This window comes from Peromyscus californicus, unplaced genomic scaffold (assembly GCF_007827085.1).
Source record: "Peromyscus californicus insignis strain IS unplaced genomic scaffold, ASM782708v3 Scaffold_17__1_contigs__length_78620276, whole genome shotgun sequence".
Classification (NCBI taxonomy): domain Eukaryota; kingdom Metazoa; phylum Chordata; class Mammalia; order Rodentia; family Cricetidae; genus Peromyscus; species Peromyscus californicus.
Window position 1 is genome coordinate 15,872,237 of NW_026294469.1, and position 17,969 is coordinate 15,890,205.

General features: G+C 40.7%; 1 long non-coding RNA gene across 4 annotated transcripts in view; it reads left to right on the forward strand.

Moving 5' to 3' along the window:
• Nucleotides 1-17,969, forward strand: part of LOC128112609 (uncharacterized) — a 292,581-nt gene that overhangs the window by 79,381 nt on the left and 195,231 nt on the right. The window contains exon 12 of one of the 4 annotated variants that reach the window (XR_008219052.1): nt 316-7,509. The exons of the other annotated variants lie outside the window; for them this stretch is intronic. This is a non-coding gene — a long non-coding RNA (uncharacterized LOC128112609). Of the gene's footprint in view, nt 1-315; nt 7,510-17,969 lie in introns of those variants that run through there. 4 annotated transcript variants of the gene reach the window in all.

The window sequence follows — 17,969 nt, forward strand, 5'->3', positions numbered from 1 at the left end:
GGACTTTCACCAGACAGTCATTGCTTTATAGTCCCTTCAATTATCCTTCTCCTGTAAATGGTCTAGGCATTGTGTCTGTAATGGCTCTTCTTGGTGGCCCACTTGATTGTCTCTAGAATCACCTGAGAGATGAACTTCCCAGTGGGGCTATGGAAGCATTTTCAGGAAGACTCCTCCAGAGTGATGGAACCTGACAGCAGCTGAGGCCTAAAGAGTTATGAGGGAAAAGCAGTGGTGCATGTCTGTAGTTACTTCTTGCTTGTGAGTGCATCTGCCCTTTGCTGCTGTTAGAACCCACTTCCTTGGTCCTTCCAGGTAGCCCGAGGACTAGTGACTTTTCAGGCATCATCCGGAACTTCAGTGCCACATTACAACTACGGAGGCACCCAGCTTTTGTGGACTGAGCAGCTAGTGGGTTCTTAGCTTCTCCAGTTGCAGATGGCCACTGTTGGATGACTGAGGTCCTATCACAAGCCCATGCCATCAGTCTCCTTTCATAATATATGTTCTTTCCATCCATTATTCTTTCAGAGAACCCTGGCCAACACTGTCTTAACTGCTGCTGTGTCAGATGTAGACTTTGCTCTCTGGTGGTTCAGATTTGAGTTACTGAGCTATACCAACATTATATATATAAACAGCCACTTGCTGTTCTGGAAACCCACATTGGCATGCAGGCATGCCCAGGGAATAACACAGAGACAGAAGAAAGTACCAACTCAGAGAGGGGGTCATGGAAAGAGGGTTTCCTGGAGGAAGAACCGCCTTAGCTGACTCCCAAATAACATGATGAGAATGAGTTTTTCTGGGCACAAGAGGGGAGTTAAACAGCCATGAAAGGCCAACAGTGATTGATGTCAAGCCTGAAAGGATGAACCTGGGTTTTTGTCCACTCTCTTGCTTCAAGCAATGGTTGATTACGAGCACTATAGTCATCTGCACTTGCGTATACTGTGCTGGCTGGGATCAAGGGAGCCTTGTTGTATGGAGAAGGCTATGAGTAGAGTTAGTCTGTACCTGAATTCTATGTCTGAGGCTTTCCATAGTATGTGCTCTGACCCCCATCAAACTGGGGACTAGAGTCATATGGTCAATGTGAACTGACAGCCTGGGCAGAGCCTTGGGGCCTCTGTACTGGAAATACTCTCCTATTCCCCCCATACAGACTGCGTCCTTCAGGGACAACTGGGCATGAGGGTATCATTCACTACCGCACTGTCTGTGTAGGGGAGGGGAGTGAGGAGAGAAAAAAGAATCTCAAAAAATGTGTATATTTATCCTGGTCTGGCCTTAAGAAAACACAGCCACCGATCCATCAAAAATGAATTTGAGTTTGGATAACATTAGCGTTTAAGGCAATGCTCTTCTCTTGTATTGATTCTCTGTGGGTTGAAATGGAAACAATTTTAGAAATGTAGTCTTAGGTTTCCTTAATCTTCGTGGCTCAGGGAGGAAAAGGCTGTTGTCACTTGTGCTAATAACCACAAGAAACAGGGTACTAAAGTGCTTAGCTGGAAAACGAATTCCAGGAGCTAGCCCTGGTCATGCCTCCAGGGAGAATGCTTCCTAAAAATTCTGCCTTTCTTCTTTCCTTCAAGAGAGTTGCCTTAAAGGGCATAGCCATTTGGGAAGGAGACAATAACTTGTGGAATTAAGGATTCCCAGGACTTGCAGAGTCAGCATGGGGTGGTGGCCTCAGAATGAGGTCAGGTCCTAATCAGCACTGTCGAGAGAGGGAGAGGATTGTTTGTACATTTGATTTTGGAATCCCAAGGGGCATCTCTGCTTCCCATCATTCAAAACAGACCTTCTCTTCTTTCTTTCAAATAAAACTTTGATTGGAATTCTCTAGATTAAGGCATTGATGATATCTTGTCACATGTGCATGAGTTTTGATTATCTTAGCATGAAATACACATCAAGTTAGTACTGCTCACCTCCCAGGGTCCTGAGATGGAGATAGAGATCAGGGGAGGGAGAAAGGGACATGCATGACAGCCTGCAAGGGTTAGAGACCTCAGAAGGTGTATGGGTTTGGTATCTAAATGCCATTAAGCTGGTTATCCCCCTAGGAGCTCTGGTCCTTCTGAAAAAAAAAGTCAGTGTTTCTGTAACTTAGGTGGGGCCATCTAAAGTCTCAACATCCAACATGGAAGCCTTGGATCCCAACTTTTTAACTTGATGGGGAGAGGGCAATGTCAGAAAGAATTATCATCTCAACTGGGGTGAGGATAGAAGAGAATGCTCTTCTTCCCTCAACTGTCTCTACTTGACCTTTCCTCTCCTGTGAGTATTTGCATAAAAATGGACTCCTTTTGAATAAAGTATGGGCATAGTTTACAGTGTCACCTGGGGGAACAATCTGTCCTGTGGCCTTTTTTCCCCCATTTGTCACCTGAGGTTTGTCACATTGCACTCTCATGCTTCTCACATGCCCACTTGTCTTGACCCAGATCTGGGGAACCAGAGTGTGGGAGGAAGGTGGAAGGTAAGGATGGACAGTCTCATCTTCTGGGACACTAAGGTAGATCTGCATCCTGCTTCCCTCTGGAGAGGCTTCTTGCCCTTCCTGGCCACTACAACCCTTGTCTGCAGCCATGTACCTTCTGAGTCACTCCTTTCTTGTTGCTGTGACTAATTTGCCAACAGCAAGATCCTTCATGTCCTTCTGAACACAAGATTCAACCCAGAGGTATGTGTCAGAGATGAGAACCGACAGCTATAATGGCCCCCTGAATTCCTGAATCCCAAGACCAGAGCCCTTGCAAGTCAGCCTTTCCCACCACTTTAGTCTGGGATTTTAGAGTGAAAATTGAATACTCCATTGACATTGGGGAGTTGGGGTTCAGACCAGCATCATCCTGGGCTTCCAAGAGCAAGAATATGAGAGAGATCAGGGCTAGATGAGGCTATGATGGAATGAAGTCTTGTGAGGCCTTTCAAAATCCAGGACCAGTCTGGCATCTGGCCCTGACTGGTAAGAACTCCTGGTTCCTTCTATTAATGAGAAACATTCCCTCTTCTTTGTCTGGTTTAAGAACTTCAAAAAATTTGAAGCTCCTGCTCATTTGGGCCAATCCAAGAAAGAATTACTGTTGTTGGTATAATTTCTGTGGAGATATTTTTAATTAGCTCATAAAATTCAAACAGAGAATATAATATATCCAGTTAATTACCATCATCCTAATTTGGTCATAGTTTGGGTGCTCATCCCTTTGAAGGTTGGTGACCAACACAGAGATTGGTTTTATTTTTCCCCTCTGAACTAAGTTCTTAACCATAGATTTGATCCAGTTAGGTGACAGAAGCTAGCAAGACCCCTTGGATGGGTCGTTGTCATGGAAGGCATACAAATATCAACCTGACCAGAGTGGCAGAGGCTCCAAGCACAGTCAGAATCTGTGGCCATTTACTTGCTGTTGCCAAGGAAATCTTAGCTCCCCTCTTCACATCTAACACTGTAGCCTTCTGTGGCTTGTCCATCTGTCCTGCTGGCTCAGGGGTTCTGGTGTGTATCGTAATTCTTGGCACATCCTCAAGATCCACTGATGTTTTGTAGAATAAATCAATGCATGTTGCCTAGATTATAATAAAAATATCCCCTTTCTACTCATGTATATTATAAGTATATTTAAAATGGGAATGCTCTATAAAAATATAAAATGCCCAAGGATCAGGCACACAGTTTTATATGATTAAATGTCCATTGATTTACTGCTTGGTAAGTAAACAGAGAAATGTCATAGAAAATAGAGTGTATGGCTAGACAGGTCTCCTAATGGGACTTTTGGAAGTCTTTAGGCAACTTATGCAATATTAATAATATTATATATTATTGCATATGATATATTAATAACGGTTATATGTCCATATTATATCTATCTCTATATATTTACATTTAATGTGAAACTGGGCAGGTGGGCTAATAAACAAAACACACAATTGTTATAATAGAGACCTCATAATCAAGCATGGATTCATTTGACTATAATGAAAAATATGGCCATATTAAATCTCATTAATGCAAACTCCACTAATTCAGGTAGCAATCACTCAGACCCATGGAGCTGAGGTTTGCTTTTGCTGTTTGAAAATATTTCTATAAAGCCAATGGACAGTGTCTGAAGGAAATGGCTGTCTGGCTGTCACATTTTGACCAGTACTGATGCTTCAGAAGGCTTCTGTCACTTCTTCTCCCCCTTGTCCAGACTCAGCATCTATTCTCTGCATGCTCCTTTCCCCCATAACCCTTAGCATAGTACATTGTAAACAATTTGCAAGAGATGGGAACCCCTTGAGGGGAACACCACTGGGCCCTTTTCTCTGTATCTCCAGCTCATAGCCTGCCTAAATAAATGTTTGTTCAGTGAATAAATAAAGGAGAGCTTCCACAGACACAGTCTTACATAAAAATGAGCACTGTGTTCATTACAGAGATTATCCTAGGAATACGGCATCATGTTTGTATCCCAAATGCTGTATAGATTATTCTCTTAGATCTAGTATTATTTCTAAGGAGTAAATGTTGAAAAGTCAACTTGGTAGGAGTAAACCCAGTTGTTTCTTGAGTGGTTAATTCATTGCTAATTAGATACTATTTTGTCTTACTTTCTTCCCTCACTTCCAAGTCTCATGTCATGAAGAGTAAATTAGTCAGTCAGTGAAAGAGTAGTAAGTGAATGCTTCAAGGTCCCTCCTCATTGTGACTCAGGTCCTTCACTTGGTGCTGTGGTCAGGTCACCTTTACATAGGACTTGGTGTAGAGAAGGAGACCATGAGAGGAATTGGTGAGGATAAACATGGCTAGAACTGAGGTCTGCTAGAACAGCTTTTCATGGGCAAATCTAGGACCAAACACAGTTTTGCAGGAGACAGTCTCATGGTGAGTGTGGAGGAGCTTCCTTGATGGTGTCCTGACAATATTAGTAATTTATATTTAGATACTCAGCCTATGGTTAGCTTTGGAGATGTATTAGGTGGAGTACAGAATATCTGAAAAAGAGGATATAGTATGGTTATCAATTTACCCTGGCCAGTAAGAGGGACCCAAGGAACACTAGCAAGTGCTAAGGTTTGGCTCTATATGCAGAGTTCCCACAAATTAGGACTATATGAGTGAGTGAGATGTCAACCCATTCCTGGAAGGCACAGACAGCAGGGAATATCTTTAGGTGAAAAGGAGAAGACAGAATAAATTTGCAACAACTGAGATGTAATTAATTAGTTGCCCAGTTAGTGCTATGACATGTAGCCACAGTAAGGTACAACATGAAGCTGAGTCTTCTAGGTACTTATGCAGTATTAATACTTATACTGAGTGTCTAAGAATATGAACTAACTCACTCAATTTCCTCTGCTAGTCACTTGTCTCTAAGGAAAAGGTAGGGGTAGCCTATCTGTAGTCAGAAAGTAGAAGAACATTCATGTGTTACGGATGGGTTAATGTCAGAATTGGTGGGATAGCTATTAATTTGACAAGAACACTTCTGAGGACTAGAAAAGCTAAACAACGGCAGGAATCTGCTGCCCAAGGCACCAGAAAGATAATCAAATGCTCAGTGCTCAGGAGAAAAAAAAATACAACAAAACAACTAGACTTATAAGCACTAGAAAACCACTCCCAACTTGGGTTGGAGTTCTAGAAGGCTATATTGTAGGAAAATGAGTAAATTATAAGTATAACAGCAATGACAACAACAACAACAACAACAACACCCAAGACTCCAGCCCATTTGTGCCACTGAGGACATCAGCATGTCTCAGTATATAAAACTGGTTAAAATAATCCTACATTGCTACTCTCAGATTTTTGGTAATATCAAATGAAAAATCATTTGTGGGGGAAGATAATGCCATTCTAGGTTTTCAATTATTTCTACAAATAAGTAATTTTTCAAATATAGTATCTAGTACACAATCAAAGATAGTTAGATGTGTAACAAGACAAAATTAACATGGGCAAGGACATGACCAAAGAAAAAGAATCATAGAATTTATATATATTGAAAATACCAGGCATAGGCTTAAATATATGTATAAATTGAATTTATTAAAACAAGATAAGTATTACAGACAGAAAATAAGAAACTATAGAATTGATACAACAGGTCTGAAAAACTAAATATATGAAATTATATAACTGAAAGTATATTTTAACTCAAGATCTTTATTGAATGATGTCTCTTAAGATTAGACACAGCTGAAAAAGAGTCAGTTAATTGCAATATATGTTAGAAAAAAATTCCAGTGCAAATCAAAATGACTCTGAGATATCATCTTACACCTGTCATAATGGTTAAGATCAAAAAACCTGAAGACAGCTTATGTTGGAGAGGATGTGGTGTGAGGAGAACACTTCTCCTCTGTTGGTGAGGTACAAACTTATACAGACACTTTCAAAATCAGAATGGCGGTTTCTCATAAAACTGGGAATCCATCTTTCTCAAGACCCAGCTATACCACTCTTGGGCATATACCCAAGGAATACTCAATTATAACACAAGGACACATGCTCAACTATGTTCATATCAGTGTTATTTGTAATAGCCAGAACCTGGAAACACCCTAGATGCACCTCAACCAAAAAATGGATAAAGAAAATGTGGTACATATACACAATGGAGTACTATTCAGCAGTGAAAAACAATGACATCATGAAATTTGCAGGCAAATGGATGGAACTAGAAAATATCATCCTGAGTGAGGTAACCCAGACTCAGAAGGACAAACATGGCATGTACTCACTCATAAGTGGTTACTAGATGTAAAGCAAAGGATAATCAGACTACAACCTGTAGCTCTAGAAAAGCTAGCTAACAAGGAGGACCCAAAAATGGATGAATAGACTACCCTGGGAAGGGGAAAGAGATGAGATCTCCATGAGTAAATTAGGGATGAGAGGTGGCCAATAGAAAGTAGGAATGGGGGATGAGAACATAAGGGAATGCGATGGTCGAGCTGGAACAGAGATGGAGTGGGAGAGCAATAAAAGAGATACTATGATAGAGGGATACATCATGGGGATAGGGAGAAACTGGGTGCTAGGGAAGTTCTCAGGAATCCACAAGGAGAGGGTGCCTGAACTGGCTTATCCCAGTAATCAAATGGTGGGTATCCTAACTTATCATAGAGCCTTTCTCCAGTAACTGATGGAAGCAGAAGCAGAGATCCACAGCCAGGTACTAGCCCGAGCTCTAGGAGCCCAGTCAAGGAGAGAGAAGAGGGATTCTGTGAGCAAGGGGGCATCAAGATCATGATGGGGAAACCTACAGAGACAACCAAACCAAACTCATGGGAACTCATGAAATTTAGATCAACAGCTGTGGAGCCTGCATGGGACTGGACTAGGCCCCTCTGTATAGCAAGAAAGTTGTGTAGCATAATTTTCTTGGGGGTTCCCCTGGCAGTAGGATCAGAGTCTATCCCTGATGCATGAGCAGGCCTTTTGGAGCCCACTTCTATGATGGGACACTTTGCACAGCTTTGGGGCAGGGGGAAAGGCTTGGACCTGTCTCTACTAAATGTGCCTCCCCATGGGAGGCCTCACCTTCTTGTAGGAGGGATAGGGGATGGGTTGGGAGGGGGAGACTGAGGGGATGGGAGGAGGGAAGAGGGGGATCTTTGATATGTAAAATGAATAAAATTTTTTTCTCAATTAAAAAAATATAAAAAAAGAAAAATTCCAGATTGAAAGATAGAAAACAAAAAACAAAAAAGAAGTAAAAATCAACAGAGGAATCATTGGTATGCACTAGCATATTTTTAATAGAAGAGGAAGAGGAGGAAGAAGAAAGAAAGAGGGAAAGTCTAGAGAGGAGGGAAAATAGGAGAAATATTTGAAGAAATAATTTGTGATTACTTTCTAACAATTCTAAAAGAAATTAACCAAAGATTTAAAAATATCATAAAGAAAAAGAAAGATCTAATAAAACCCATCATTTCAAAAGTCATAGACGATCAAAGGCAAGTAATTTGAGGGAAAGTTAGACTATCTTGAAAATAAAACCATTAAGATAAATGGATTAAGCCCCTGGGGCAGGTGTGCCTGGAAGAAGAGCCAGCATCCCGCATGAGTTGGCCAGGCCTGTGACCACCCATGTCCCACCTGATTTGCCCTGCTGGGAGCCAGGATGATGTTTGTGGCATGTGTTACTGCTGGTGGCTATGCAGATGTCCATGGTCTGTGCTGCAGCTTGAAGCCACACTGAAGTTTGTGGGCTGTGCTGCCGGCTGCCTGGGGCCATATTCATGTGGGTGGCCTGTGCTACCACCTGAGGCCATGCTGATGTCCATGGTTTGGGCAGCCTCCTAAGGCCTTGTCTGGGTCTGTGGTCCTACTGCAGCAGGGGATGATGATCATGGTCTGTGCTGTGGTCAAAACCTAAGTGGAGACCCATGATCTATGCTCTTGCTGACTTTGAAGAGCAAGGAGGGTGCTTTTGCCATGATATTGGTGACTGCAGAAACATAATTGAGAAGAGACATGGAAAGTTTATGTGACAACTCCCACTCCCCGCAAAGTAACAACCTAGATAGGAAGCCACTGAAACTTAAAAAGTGAGATGGTGATGTTGAAAAATAGCTCTCCACAATTGATAGCTTCTGGTGGAGGTGTGAAGGACTCAGTTATATTTAAGGGGTGGACTACTAAGAATTTGACCATGCTCCAGTGAGTATATAGATAACACAAAGTGGACTTTCTTTTTTTTAAATTTTAATTTAAAATTTTTTAACTTCTTTGGAGGCAAGGGGGAGGACACAATGTGCTGGGGGTGGACACGGAAGGACCAGGAAGGGATTGTGTTCTGAGTGCATGATTTGAAACTCCCAGAGAATCAATAAAAATGTTACATGGAAAAAAAGATTAATGAACTGAATTTTAACAGAAGAAAAGAAAAAGAAAGTAAGAAGTCAGTAGAATGATATTCATGACATACTGAAAGAAGATAATTGCCCATGTAACATTGTATATATTGAAAAATATCATTCTAAGGTTAAAGCAAAATAAAGACATTTTACACAACCAGAAGGAAACTTGTTGTTGGCAATATTACACAAAACAGAAATCTAACAGCATTCTTTGTGCAGAAGAAAAAGAGGCTCAGCTAGAAAAAAGGAAGATACAAAAAAATGAAAAGTAAAATGAGTAAATACGCAACTAAATTAAAATGATTGTACAAAAAATAATACTTCCTTTAAACAAAGAAAAATAGGATTGAAAGACAAAGCATGCAGTGTAATGTGGTAGATATATATACAAAAGATTCAAGAACTACACAGTAGTTAATGTAAATGAACTAAATATTCTATTAAAAAGACCGGGGTCATTAGACTGGATTCAAACAATCCCATTTAATTTTTTAAAGATGCAACTGAAAAACAGGGATAATAAATTGAAAAAGATATACTACATTAATACAATGAAATGTAGCGACTTTGGTGCATTAGTTGTATTAGAGACAGGACTTCTTAGTCATTAAAGACCCAACTATTTTGGAAGAAACAGCATTCTTAAATTTGGGTCCACCAAAAATACTGTCCTAAAATATACAGTTGAAAATGGTCAAACTTAAAAGCAAAAAGAAATCACCAATTCCTCTCTTTGTGGCCTCTGCTCTCCCCTCTTCTGTTGGAAGAATATGCTCCTCCCCACCTCATGGTGAGAAATGACTGTGAACTCAGGAGTGTAAGGGGAAATTTCGCTACTAGCACATGGGAGATCTTGGCTAATGCTCACATGAGAGTTGTCCTTGAACAGAAGATTTTACTAACTTATATTCACCTTAGGCTTATGCATTTCACAAACACTGCCATCATTAAGTCTCTTTTAGGTCTGGCCTCGAGGTTACACTTTGAACAATTTACAAAGAGACAGGAGACTGCAAAGTCTGGTCACTTAGGAAGATAGGAGATTTACACAGCAGAGATATTGAGTATTTCCAGAATTATTTTAGGTACACCAGTGTTGTTCTTTTTTGACTAGCTCTTACCCTGAGTCATCTGGCCCACCCAGAAGAATTATGTATTTCCTGATAAGAGCACAGGGGATTTAATGGCAGACTGGGACTTAATGATGGTTATGACTCCTAAGCTTCTTGAACGGCCCATTAGAGGTATTTTGTTGTTGTTGTTGTTGTTATGGGACCTGGGCCCAATGGTTGGTTTTAAGTCTCTGTTTCCTTTGTGATGAGGATGGAGTTTATATGGCTGGTCAATCCTGGTGAATGAACAGTTGTATCCTTGTATCCTAAATTTCCTTTCTCTCTAACAGACCTGGTTAACAAACTACTTATCCTTGGGGTATTTTGGAGATTGCGCTCCTTGAAATAAATTTCACTTTTGTGACTTAATGTCTCCTAATCAAACACATTAGTAAGTCATTTATAACACCAGTACTATCACTTCCAGTTTCTCCTATATGCTGGAATATACAGAAGGAGAAAACACCAACAACATTCAACTGAATGTGCAGTATGAGATGGCAAGGACTGAAGGAAAGAGAGAGAGAGAGAGAGAGAGAGAGAGAGAGAGAGAGAGAGAGAGAGAGATCTAGAAATACAACAGTGGCCTCAGTGCTGATCAGAATTAGAATTTAATTCGACAGGAGGCCTGGAGCCTGCACAGCAAATTGGCACTGGTGAAATACTCCCTTCCTGGCATCTGGTCTGGTCTGGTGCAGTGGCCGGAAGCCATTTGGAGAGTCTGTAGCTTTAAAAAATCAAAGGTTCCGGCACGGTTCTGTCTCTGGGAACTCCCAGAAAGGATCAGCTGTTCATTCATCATGTCGTGGTTTAAAGAAGTATCATAGCTACAGGGGAAGGGCTTTGAGTCAGAGACAGGGGGAGCTGTGCATGTGGGAAACTAGTCAAAGTCCTCTAAAGAAGTGACAGGTACTTCCTGTTTAAGGCAGTCATTTAGGAAAGCCATCTACTTAGAAATCTAGGAAGTGGGGTGTGGCAGGAGCAGCTAGTTACTGCTAGGGATTCTATGCAGGAGCTAAGTTGCAGGAAGGCAAGACCCAGAGGTTGGGGAGCACTGACCTGCTGCACAGGCAGAAAGTAGAAAAGAATACTTCTGGGATACCATTAAAGGGCTAAACTAATGAGTCATGGACATAGAAGAAAGAAAAAAGAAACAAGCAACAAGCTAAAATCACAGAGAGTGTATTTCATAAAGTAACAGCAGATTTCCCAAAGCATGGGAACGAGTTCAGTATCCAGATGCAGAAAGGACTATTCTTCCCAACTTTATGTTACAGTGAAACCACCAGGAAGAATTCAAGTTGCAAAGAAAAACACATAGTCATATACAAAGATAAACCCTCTGGAATAACAGCAGATTTTTCTACAGATACTAACTCCAGAAGGGAATGGAGTGATGCACTTCAAGTCCTGAAATAACATCATTGCAAACCTTGTACTGTATCCAGTGTAAGTATCCTTCAAAATTGAAGGAGAAACGAAGACCTTCAACAATAAACATACACTAAAGGAATTCATGACCACTAAAATATCATTGTAGGAGATTCTTAATGGAATCCTACATACACAATAGAAAATAAAGACCACCATGAGAATATAAGCAAGAATAAATCTCACTAGAATAGTAGATATGAAGATTATAAAAGACTTAACTAACACAAAACAACACAATGACAAGAATCAATATATATCATCAGTGATAACCCTAAATATCAAGGGTCTCAATTCTCCAATTAAAAGGCAGACTGCTGACATCTCTGGCAGAAGCCTCCCATTCTACCAAAGGCCTGTTCAGCATCCTGAACCCCAGTAAGACCACCCCTCCAACCTGCTTGTGCTTGCCCAACACAACCTCAATTGCCCCTCCTTTTCTTTCTACCACATTCCTGCCCACACTTCTAGCAGAAGCATCCCTTTCACCAGAGGCCAGGCTACCATCCTGAAAACTAGATAAGACTGCCCCACACCCCACCTGTGTTCATTCAGTATAACTCCAACTTCCCTTCCTGTCCTCATCACCATATCCCAGCCCACACCTCTGGTGGAAGCCTTCTATACCATCAAAGGCCAGATCAGCATTCTGAACTTCAGAGGCCAGACCAGCATCCTGGAGACCAGGCTAACTTCCTGAGAACCAGGCAGAAGCCTCCTAGAGGAACCCTGGGCAGATCAGAGGCCATGCGCATAGCACCAAACTTGGGCAGCAACCCCCTGCTGGACCAGAGACCACCCAGGCCATCAGAAGTCCAGTCCCCAATTTGGGCAGAGACCCTCTACTCAACCACAGGCCATGGCAGCCAGAAGATCAGAGAGGAAACAGAAACCAAGGAAGAAAACACATGTCCAACAAAGACAAACCCAGAAATTGACTTAGACTTATAATAACTCCAAATCTAGATGCCTAAACATAAGTATACAAACACAAATAATAATAGCCAGGGTAATATGTCACCACCAGTGCCCAGCTATCCCACCACAGCAAGTCCTGAATATTCCAACACAGCCAAAACACAAAAAATGATTTTAAAAACCAACTTTATGATGATGATGATAGAGATCCTTAGAGAAGAAATGAATGAATCCCTTAAAAATTAAGGAAAAGAAACTCAAAAAATTGAAGGAAATCAATAAATCTCTTAAAGAATATGAAGAAAGCAACAACAACAACAAAAACAGTTAATGGAAATGAATAAAACTTCCAAGACCTGAAAATGGAAATAAAAGCAATAAAGAAAACACAAACTGATGGAAGTCTGGATATGGAAAATCTAGGTATGCAAACAGGAACTACAGATTCAAGCATCACCAACAGAATATAGGAGATGGAATATCTCAGGCATTGAAGACAAGGTAGAAGAAATACATCAGTCAAAGAAAATGTTAAATATGAAGAATTCCTAACACAAAACATTCAGGAAATCTGGGGCTCTATGAAAAGACCAAATCTAAGAATAATAGAAATAGAAGAAGGAGAAGATTCCCAGGTCCAAGTCCAAAAAAATATTTTTAATGAAATCATAGAAGAAAATTTTTCTAACCTAAAGAGGGACATGACTATAAAGGTACTAGAAGCATACAGAACACTAAATAGATTGGACCAGAAAAGAAAGACCTCTCACCACACAGAACAAAGAATATTGAAAGTTGCAAGAGAAAAAGGCCAAATAACATTTAAAGTCAGACCTATTAGAATCACACCAGACTTCTCAGTGGAGACTATGAAAGCCAGAAGGGCCTGAGCAGATGTCTGCAGACTCTAAAAGACCACAGCTGCCAGCCCAGACTACTATACCCAGCAAAATTTTTAATCACCATAGATGGAGAAAACAAGACATTCCATGATAAAGTCAAATTTAAACAATATCTGTCCATAAATCCAGCCCTTCAGAAGGTACTAGAAGGAAAACTCCAATCCAAAGAGGTTAGCTGTATCCACAAAAACACAGGCAATAAGTAATTTCACACCAGCATAATTCAAAGAAGAAACACACACACACACACACACACACACACACACACACACACACACACACATACACACAAACTACTAACAACTATAACAATATAACAGGAATTAACAATATCTCTCAATATCAATGATTCAATTTTCCAATAAAAAGACACAGACTGCCATATGCCCACCCAGAGCTACTTTAGGTAGGCATGAAGAAGCCACAGGCCCTACTAGTGCCTTGCAGTGTCGGGCAGTTGGACACCATTATGGTGAGCAAACATGGTCAGGCATGGGAAGGAGAGAGAGGTAGAGAGGGGTTCATGTCCTACAGAGAGAGATGGATTTGAAGAGGCAAAGGCCATAAAGAACAGGCTGATGTGGGATGCCTGATTGCCACCTGGGGACATGGTGTCATCAATTCTGAACTGCTGCCAAGGGCCATGTCTGGGTCCCTGGCCCTACTGTAGCCAGGGCCTGTGTTGATGTCCATGGTATCTGTTACCACCAGGGGTTGTGAATGCCCAGGATTTGGACCCCCACGTGGGCTAATGTTGGGGCTCAAGGTCACCCTGAAGCTGGAGTGATGCTGACCTGTGGCCTGCACTGTCATCCAGAGCTATGGTGGCATCCAGGACAGGCTGCTTCCAAGGACCATGTCTCTGTCTTTGGTACTACAGCTGTCAGGATCCAGGATGATGTCTATGGCCTGTGTTACCACAGAGGGCAACATAGATGCTCGGGTTCTGGAGACATGATAATCTGGGTGGCTTGCACTGCCACTAGTGACCATGGTATAGAGAGCAGACCTGAGCTGCTGCCAGGGGTCATGTCTGAGTCTGTGGCCCTATTGCAGCCAGGGTCTGTGTCAATGTCAGGGGCTCCTATTGTGATTGAAGGCTATGTAGATGCCCAGGATATGGGCTGGCACCTGCGATCATATTGGTGCCTAAGGGTCACGCTGCCACTGGGGCCATACAGATCATGGTGGATTGTGTTGCCACATGGAGGTGTTCGGACCCAAGCTGCAGCTGAGGGCCATGTCAGGATCCAAGTCCCTACTGCAACTGGGAACTATGTTGTTGTCCATGGCTCCTGTTACCATCAAAGGCAGTGCAGAAACCCAGGGTCTGGACAGAAACCTGAGGCCATGTTGGTTTCTGAAGGTCATGCAGTCATTGTGGCCAAGCATGATACACAGCAGCTTCCAATGCCACTAAAATGAATGAAGAAGCAATGGAGAGCTGAGGAAGACAGAGGAGTGAAGTGTTCTTTTTCCTTTTTTTAACATTTATTTTTTATTATTGCCTATTTTTTATCCTATTTTTATTCCTTTTTATCCTTTTGGAGGGGGGCATTACAAGAGTGAAGGGCAAATATGGAGGGGCTGGGAGATGAGTGGGATTGGAGTGAATGATGTGAAACTCCCAAAGAATCAATAAAAATAAAAATAAGACACAGATTAACCAAATGGATGCCAAAACAGGATCTATCCTGCTGCTGCATACAAGAAACACACCTCAACATCAAGGATAGACACTACCTCAGAGTAAAAGGTTGGAAAAGGTTTTCCAAGCAAATGGCTCCAAGAAGCAAGCTGGTGTAGCTATTCTAATGTCTAACAAAATAGACTTCAAACCAAAATTAATTAAAAAAGATGGGGAAGGGTACTTCATATTCATCAAAGGGAAAATCCACCAAGATGATGTCTCAATTCTCCACATCTATGCTCCAAACACAAGGGCACCCACCTTTGTAAAGAAACACTAATAAGCTTAAGTCACACATTGACTCTCACACATTGATAGTGGGAGACTTCAATAACCCACTCTCACCAATAGACAGACCATCCAGACAAAAACTAAACAGAAATACTGGAGCTAACAGACGTTATGAATCAAATGGACCTAACAGATATCTACAGAACATTTCACCCAAACACAAAGAATATACTTTCTTTTCAACACCTCATGGAATATTCTCCAAAATTGACCACATACTCAGTCACAAAGCAAGTCTCAACAGATACAGAAAAATTGAAATAATCACCTGTATTCTATCAGACCACCATGAATTAAAGCTGGGTTTCAACAACAATAGAAACAACAGAAAACCTACAAACTCATGGAAACTCAGCAACTCTCTACTGAATTACCACGTAGTCAAGGAAGAAGTAAATAAAAGATGTCCCAGAATTCAATGAAAATGAATGTACAACATTCCCAAACTTAAGGGACACAATGAAAGCAGTGCTAAGAAAAAAGTTCATAGCACTAAGTACCTATACAAAGAAAGATCTCATACTAGCAGCTTAACAGCACACCCGAAAGCTCTAGAACAAAAAGAAGCAAACACACCCAAGAGGAGTAGATGGCAGGAAATAATCAAACTGAAGACTGAAATCAATAAAATAAAAACAAAGAGAACAATACAAAGACAAAATCTAACATCCCTTCATGATAAAAGTCTTGGAGAGATCAGGGATACAAGGGACATACCAAAACATAATAATACTGCAGGCTGCCAGGCGACATCAAATTAAATGGAGAGAAAACTCATAGCAATACCACTAAAATGAGGAACAAGACAAGGCTGTCCACTTTCTCTATATCTATTCAACATAGTACTTGAAGTTCTAGCTAGAGCAATAAGACAACTTAAGTAGATTAAAGGGATGCATATCGGAAAGGAAGAAGTAAATATATCACTATTTGCAGATGATATGATAGTATACATAAATGACCCCAAAAACTCTACCAGGAAATTCCTACACTGATAAACACCTTTAGTGAAAATTGTGGATACAAGATAAACTCAAAAATATCAGTAGCCCTTCTATATACAAATGATAAACCAGCTGAGAAAGAGATTGGGGAAACAACACCCTTCATATTAGCCACAAATAATACAAAGTATCTTGGGGTAACTAACCAAGCAAGTGAAAGACTTGTATGACAAGAATTTAAAGTCTCTGAAGAAAGAAATTGAATATATCAGAAGATGGAAAGATCTTCCATGCTCATGGATCAGTAGGATTAACATAGTAAAACTGACCATCTTACCAAAAGCAATCCACAGATTCACCCCATTAAAATTCCAACACAATTCTTTACAGACCTTTGAAAGAATAACACTCAACATCATACGGAAAAACAAAACAAAACAAAAAAACCCCAGGGTAGCTAAAACAATCCTATACAATAAAAGAACTACCATCACTATTACCATCCCTGATTCCAAGCTCTACTACAAAGCTATAGTAATAAAAACCACGTGCTATTGACATAAAAACAGATAGGTGGATCAACAGAATTGAAACAAAGACCCAGAAGTAAATCTACATAACTATGGACACATGATTTTTGACAAAAAAAGCCAAAATAATATGATGGAAAAAAAGAAAGCATCTTCAACAAATGGTGCTGGTCTAACTGGATGTCATTATGTGGAAGAACACAAATAGATCCACATCTATCACCTGCACAAAACTCAAATTCAAGTGGATCAAAGACATAAAATCAGACATACTTAACATAAAATCAGATATACTGAACTTGATAAAACAGAATGTGAGTAATCGCCTTGAATGCACTGGCACAAGAAACAACTTCCTGAACAGAACACCAATAGATCAGGCACTAAGATCAAGAATTAATAAATGGGACCTCATGAAACTGAAAAGTGTCTGAAGGGCAAAGGACACTGTCAATAGGACAAATAGGCAACCTATGGAATGGGAAAAGGTTTTCACTAACCTAACATTGACAGAGAGCTAATATCCAAAATATATAAAGAACTCAAGTAATTAGACATCAACAAACTAAATAATCCAATTATCCAATCTCAAAATGACCAAGAAACACTTAAAGAAACGTTCAACCTCCTTAGCCATCAGGGAAATGTAAATCAAAACGACTCCGAGATTCTATCTTACACCTGTCAGAATGGCTAAGATCAAAAACACAAGTGACAACTCATGCTGGAGAGGATGTGCAGCAAGGTGAACACTCCTCTATTACTGGCGGAAGTGAAAACCTGTACAACCACTTTGGAAATCAATATGGGTGTTCCTCTGGAAATTGGGAATTAATGATCTACCTTAAGACCCTGCTGTACTACTCTTGGGCATATACCTAGAGGACATTCAATCATACCATAAGGACACTCTGTCAACTATGTTCACAGCAGTTTTATTCATAATAGCCAGAACCTGGATACAACCTAGATATCCCCAACCAAAAAATAGATGAAGAAAATGTGGTACATTTATATAATGGAGTATTACTCAGCTGTGAAAAACAATGGCATCATGAAATTCACAGGTAAATGGATGGAACTCGAAAAAAATCATCCCAAGTGAGGTAACCCAGATCCAGAAAGACAAATGTGGTATGTACTCACTTACAGGTGGATATTAGCTATAAAGTAAAGGATAACCATGTTACAATCCACAAACCCAGAGAGGATAGGTAGCAGGGAGGGCTCAAGGGGTGAGGCTTGGATCTCCCTGGGAATGGGAAATAGAAAAAATTTCATGA